Here is a 6,578-nt window from a genome sequence, read left to right as displayed (position 1 = left end):
TTCTCTCATTAGATGATAATATACCACAACAACCACACCAAAAACGCCAACACAGTGAAACTGAGAATGAGTTGCTCTTCGTCCAAAAAGGTGAAAGCAACAAATGAGCAAATTTCACTCATTCGTAGGCAAGTCCGTATAGCTGAGTCGTCAGCCGCTACAGCCAAAGAACAGGCCGAAGCCACAAAAACTTTAGCTGAAGCAACAAAAGCCCTTGTTGTAGCAGTGACAAGAATGGCAGATGCGGCTGAAGTACAAGGAGATGCAGCCAAAAAAATTGCTGAAACACAAGCCAAAATTTTAACATCTATTGACGCATTCCGATCAGAAGTGGTTGATTGTTTTTCAAAAAAGTAAATTTTATGTTTTCACAACATTCCCAAAAAGCATTCTTACTGGAATTCAAGTTGAATGCAAGTGTAATTCAACAATCAAACAGTTGTATTACCCTTTATATCAATAGTATTCTCCAGTAAAAAGGAAACATAAATTAAAGCCATATGTTTTTTGTACATATAGTTCATAAATTTATTTCAAACTGCAATATATATACATACATATGTACATATATAACATATGTATTGATCTGTACATATATGTAGTTCATTAATTTATTACAAAATGAAGCTGAACTTATTTTGCCAACCAAATCTTTCTTTTTAAATATTATAACTAATTTTCAAAAAATGAATTTTTCTTTTTGTTTTTTATATACTTCTGTATATAAATTGAATTAATTTAATTTTTATTTATTTAATAATAGTAATAATAATAACAATAATAGTAATAATAATAATGATAATAACGATAATAATAGTAATAATAATGGTGATAATAAAAAGTTTTTAAATACACATACATACTAGTACATATATATAATTATAGGCTTAAAGGCATGGCAGTTGCCTCCCCATAATCGTCTTTTTCAATGTCATTTGAATAGATATCGACTTGAAATTCTTCATTTTCGATTTCAACGCAATTGTATTTAATGCACATGTTGTGTAATGCACAACACGCATTGACAATTTGTGTAGCTTTCTCAGGACTGTAGTGCAGTCCTCGGGAACAAAGTATGCAGCGAAATCTATTTTTTAAAACGCCAAAGCACCGTTCTACCACATTACGAGCACTGGCATGCTTTTTGTTGTACCGCGTTTCGATGGCATTTCTTGGGGTCCTGTATGGTGTCATTAAGAACGGCTTTAGTTTGTAGCCACCATCACCTAAAATAAGTAAAAATTGTTTAATGCTGATAAATACATATGTATGTATTGAACATATATCGTTCAGTATAAATTACCAAGTATCCAAGCTTTTCGTTTCCCATCGTCAAAGGCATTTTGCAGCTTTTGGTCAACTATACAATACTCCCATATAAATGCATCATGGTTGGAGCCGGGATATCTAGCATCAACATACCTGACGCTCATTTTATGGTCACAAATCTGGTAATAAAGTAATTTTTAGTTTTGAATTTTAGTTCATAAAGCATATGTACTCACCATCATTGCATTTAAACTATAATATCCCTTTCTATTATAGTACAACCGCTTCACATTATCCCTGGAGACTTAATACGAATGTGGGTTCCATCCACGCAACCTATTACTCCCGGGAATCTACTATGATTAAAAAAGTCCTCCATTATTGCATTTTCTTCCTCAGGGAGTGGCATCTTTATCCACTGGGGACAAATGAACTCCTCAAACAACAGTAGGCATTCTTTTATTATCCTATACACAGACGCTTTACTGCTGGATGACACATTACCTACCGTGCGCTGGTAGCTCCCCGTAGCCAAGAATCGCATAAATGTAGCCAGTTTTATGTCAGGCCGAATTTGTGTAGTTCTGAAACCAGGTTTACATCTGTGCTGCATGACATTCAGTATATTAACAAATATATCCTTAGATATACGAAAGTTTGCTATGAATCTAGTACAAAACGTAGCGTAGGTATTTATTATTATACATCTGTGTATAATAAGAAATGAACTGCAATCGTCCTCTAAGAAATGAACTGCAATCGTCAGATCCATTGTATTTTTTTTATTTATTTTATATTTATTTGATAAAATTTTATTTTGCACTATTTTTATTATTGTTTTGATATAAGTTTGGTTTGTTTTGTTTACCTTTTACTGTCAAGTTCAAGTAGCACACAGTTGCATTTTTCATTTAAGCGATTTTTTGTTATATATTGTCGATTGTTTTCTAGAATGAAGATATGGCAACTTAATTATTTATTTGGTTTACGTTTGAAACATACAGCAAAGCGAACGATAAGTCGTAAGATAGTGGGCCACTGTTTCGAATGAAAGTGAGTGACTGACTTTCTTTCGCTTAAGTTTTCTTTCGACATCGTGGGCCAGGCTGTTCAGTTTATTTTAAGATTATTTTTGGTATCAATATCTAAATTCAATCAAAGCTTTGAGCTGATTTTGTACAATTTAATATCATGTCACAGGCCAGAAATATCGATACACTCACAGAAAATTGTTAGTTATTTATGAATTAATTAAAACAGACGAAAACAAATATTTTTTTTTGTAAATTAACTATAAATAGAACATAGAAAATAATGGATTTATTTTTGAACATTTATACTCGACATGAAGTTAAAAACTTTAATAATACCCTAAATACCTTTTTGTAAAAAGTTTATAAAAAATGAATTCTGAATAAAAATTATATAACTTAATGTAACCAAACCACTTCTGAGTTGTATTTGGGTTACCAACAGATTTCATTCGGAAAATGGTAACATGGTAGGGATAGGGCTTAGGGAAATATAAGATCTGATTTCCCAAATCTGAGGTAAAACCAATTTGTGTCATCTTAGAGAGTAGCTTAGCACATGATATCTTTTTGTAAGTAAGGTTTCAAAGTGACCTAACAAGACCCCCTCCCCATCCGTCGAGCTAGACCCTTAAAGCAAGAACGTGCTAAAGGTTATGGTCATTTTGAAAGAAAAATGCGGTAGCAATCCCAGTCAACAATCAATCACCGTACCATTACAAATATATGTTGAACCCTTTAGTGGTTGATACTTATTTAAGTTTATTTCTGCTCTTAATATTTGAATCAAGATCCAACCACTATCCCTTTCTTGAAATTCCTCCATCTTTGTTGAGATGCTTGTAATTTTTTCCAAAAACACATTGTTGAAATCCTCAATTGAGAATATAGTTATCATTTTTGTTTGAAATGTTTTTACTTCAATCATAGTGTCATCTAAGTTGTCCAAATTAGGCTTAACATGTAATACGAAAAGCTCAATATTGAATTGCATAGCATTATATAATGAAATCCACAAAGTCATCTCCTCTTTTAACGCGAACAACGCTCTCTTTAAGAAATCTTCCGGAATGAGATATCCTTCATCTGTGTTTTCAAAAGATAGAGTTTGAATTCGTCTTTTAAAAGCACTATTTTTTCTTTTAATTCCAATACATGGAGAAGGAAAATTTGTAAGACTTCTTGAAGAGCTAGCATGCACTCTTTCATGTGAAAATAAATTTGTTTCGCTAGCGAATTTCTTTCCACATTCAATGCAATTAAACTGTTTTTCATATTGTTTTTATTTATTTTTTGGTTAGATGTTATACACTTCAACAATGTTTGTATACTAAATAAACCCTTGATTTTGAATAACAAATTGATATTATTCTAGAATCTACTTTAGAAAATGTATAGAAAAATTTATTGTAAACATAGAAAATGTATAGAAAAATTTATTGTAAATATTTGAATAAAAATTAAATTTGAAAATATTTTTTGAGTGTTTATGTTTAAGTTGTGTTTGTGTAGTCGACTACAGCTAGTTCAGTTTTATGTATACATTATATAATATTAGAAAAAAACACACAGCTGACATTTTTTTATTGGTTTTGTAATTTGATACATTATTTGTATAAATATATAGGATAAGACATTGAGGCGAAAAAATTATTCTCCCATACAGATTCTAAACACAAAATTTATAATCCCAAATTCAATTTTATATCTCAAACTATATTTTATATGAAAGAAAAAAATTTTTCCTTATGGAAATAATACATAAAGTAGGCACAGAATTCAAACAAAATACACTCCCATACAGATTCTAAACCAGGGATTGTCATTTCATAGCACAATTGTGCAGACGAACAACACACATATTCTTATTCTCTTTAAAAGAGCATAACAAATACCTCATTTTTTCAGAAATTCATTAAGCATTGTTGTTGGTTGATTTTTGGACGAAGCATAGCAAACACACGCGTTTCAATTACAATTGAATACAAAACAACAAAGTCAGAAATAAATAAAAAAAATGAGAGAATTTCGGCCGTAGAATGTATATTTTTTTATTTCCTTAAAATTTAAATTACATTCTTTTAATAAATTGGTTATATCTGGCAAAAATTCTAAATCTAAACATTCTTTATTTTGTTCTTATTTTAAGTGTTTGACATTATGTTTGCTGGGTAGCTCTCTCACCAATACAATGACAGTTTCAGTTTTGGTAATCCCTGTTCTAAACACAAAATTTATTATCCCAAACTCAATTTTATATGAGAGAAAAAAATTCTCTGTGTTAGTATCCCCATATTACTACTACTACACTGCCCCCCGCTTAAGCCTGTTCGTCCCGAATAGGCATAGATTCACTTCTCCCATAGGCGGATAGTCGTTTTAGATGTACGACCTTCATTTTAGATCTCGGGCTCTTTTCTTTCTGTATTCTGTACACCACATCGTTTAATTTCTTAATCACCTTGTATGGTCCATCCCAATGGGTTTGTAGTTTGGGAGACAGTCCTTTCTTGCGTTATGGGTTATACAGCAGTACAAGATGGCCTTCATTAAATCCCTCAGAATTCGTTGCTCGATCGTATCTGGCTTTCATTTTGTCGCTGGTCATTTTTATTCGTCTGCGTACGAATTCGTGAAGTACGTTAAGGTCATCTTGTTCTTGGGAAGTGTTTTCATTATTTGATGAGGGCTTAATACCGAATTCTAAATCACCAGGCAACTTGAGTTCTGTCCCGAAGACAATTTTTGCAGGTGTTCGAGAGGTCGAGTCATGAACAGCAGACCTGTATGCCAATAGAAATTTTGGTATGTGTTCATCCCAGTCCTTCTGGTGTGCACTGACCACTTTTCTTAAATATTCCTCCAGGGTGCGATTGAATCTTTCGACCATGCCATCAGATGCAGTGGCGTTGTTCTGGTTTTTCTTATTCCGTATAAATCGCACATTTCCTTGAATACGGTGGATTCAAAATTTCTATCCTGATCCGAGTGCAATTCCAGTGGAACACCATAGCGACACACCCAGTTGTTCACAAATACGCTTATAACTGTTTTAGCTTCCTGATTTTGTATTGCATATACCTCTGGCCATTTGCTGAAATAATCCATAACCACTAGAACGTAACGGTTTCCAGCATCACTGACAGGGAAAGGGCCTGCTACATCCATCGCAATCCGCTCGAATGGCGCACCTGAGTTATACTGCTGAAGTTGTCCACGACTTCTTCTTACTGGGCCCTTCGCTGCTATGCATTGTGGACAATTGGCTACCCAATCGGCTACTGCTTGCTGACAACCCACCCAATAAAAACGTTGTTTTAGCTTCTCTAAGGTTTTTGTCACACCAAGATGACCACCACTGGTACCGTCATGAAACTCTTTCATTACTTCGTTTATTTTAGAGGATGGTACAACAATTAGATTTGTCACTGTTTTACCGTCAGCACTTTCCCATATGCGGTATAAGCAGCCATTTAACAATTGTAGACTATTCCATAGGGCCCAATATGATTTCATCAGTGGACTTTCGGCTGATATTTCATTGCGGGCTGGCCTTCTGCCTTCTTCTTTTGCCGATATTATTTTTGACAGTATGGCGTCATTTCTCTGCAATACAGACCAATCTGCACTGGACTCTATATGCATTAGTCGAACGTCAATGACACATTCCTTTCCCTCGGCTTTTGCGCAATGCTTGCACGTTGCAAGGCCGTCTTGAGAGCGCGTCCGCCGTGTTTCAAACCCTTCCGGTGCTCGATGCTAAAGTCATAGCTCTGAAGCCGCTCAATCCAACGAGCCAGTTGCCCTTCAGGTTGTTTAAATTGCAACAACCACCTGAGGGCAGAATGATCGGTTCTCAGTTGGAAGTGCTGACCATACAAATACTTGTGGAAATGCTTCACACACTCTAATACTGCCAAGAGTTCAAGTCGCGTTACGCAGTAATTTCTCTCAGGCTTGGAAAGTATTCGGCTGTAGTAGCCTATGACCTTTTCCGTCCCGTTGATCACCTGTGAAAGCACACCGCCTATTCCGTATCCACTCGCATCGCTGTCTAGCACAAACTTCGCCCCTGGGATGGGATATGCCAAAATTGGTGCTGTACACAACAATTCCTTTAACTGAAGGAATGCCCGCGACTTCTGCGTTAGCTCGGTAGTATGTGCAATTCGTGAAGATTTCTCGGACGAGGCCAGTCCTTTACGGCTCGTATTTTATCATCATCTGTTGATATGCCGTCAGCTGTTACGCGACTTCTTCAAGGTTTTTCAAGTGTTC

The 6,578-nt window shown here is 34.9% G+C and overlaps 1 pseudogene; it reads right to left on the bottom strand.

Moving 5' to 3' along the window:
- Positions 1-879: 879 nt before the first annotated feature.
- LOC135958582 (putative nuclease HARBI1) lies at positions 880-2,041 on the bottom strand (annotated as a pseudogene).
- Between the last annotated feature and the right edge of the window lie 4,537 nt (positions 2,042-6,578).

This window comes from Calliphora vicina, chromosome 4 (assembly GCF_958450345.1).
Source record: "Calliphora vicina chromosome 4, idCalVici1.1, whole genome shotgun sequence".
Taxonomy (NCBI): domain Eukaryota; kingdom Metazoa; phylum Arthropoda; class Insecta; order Diptera; family Calliphoridae; genus Calliphora; species Calliphora vicina.
This window is presented reverse-complemented; position numbering and strand designations above follow the sequence as displayed.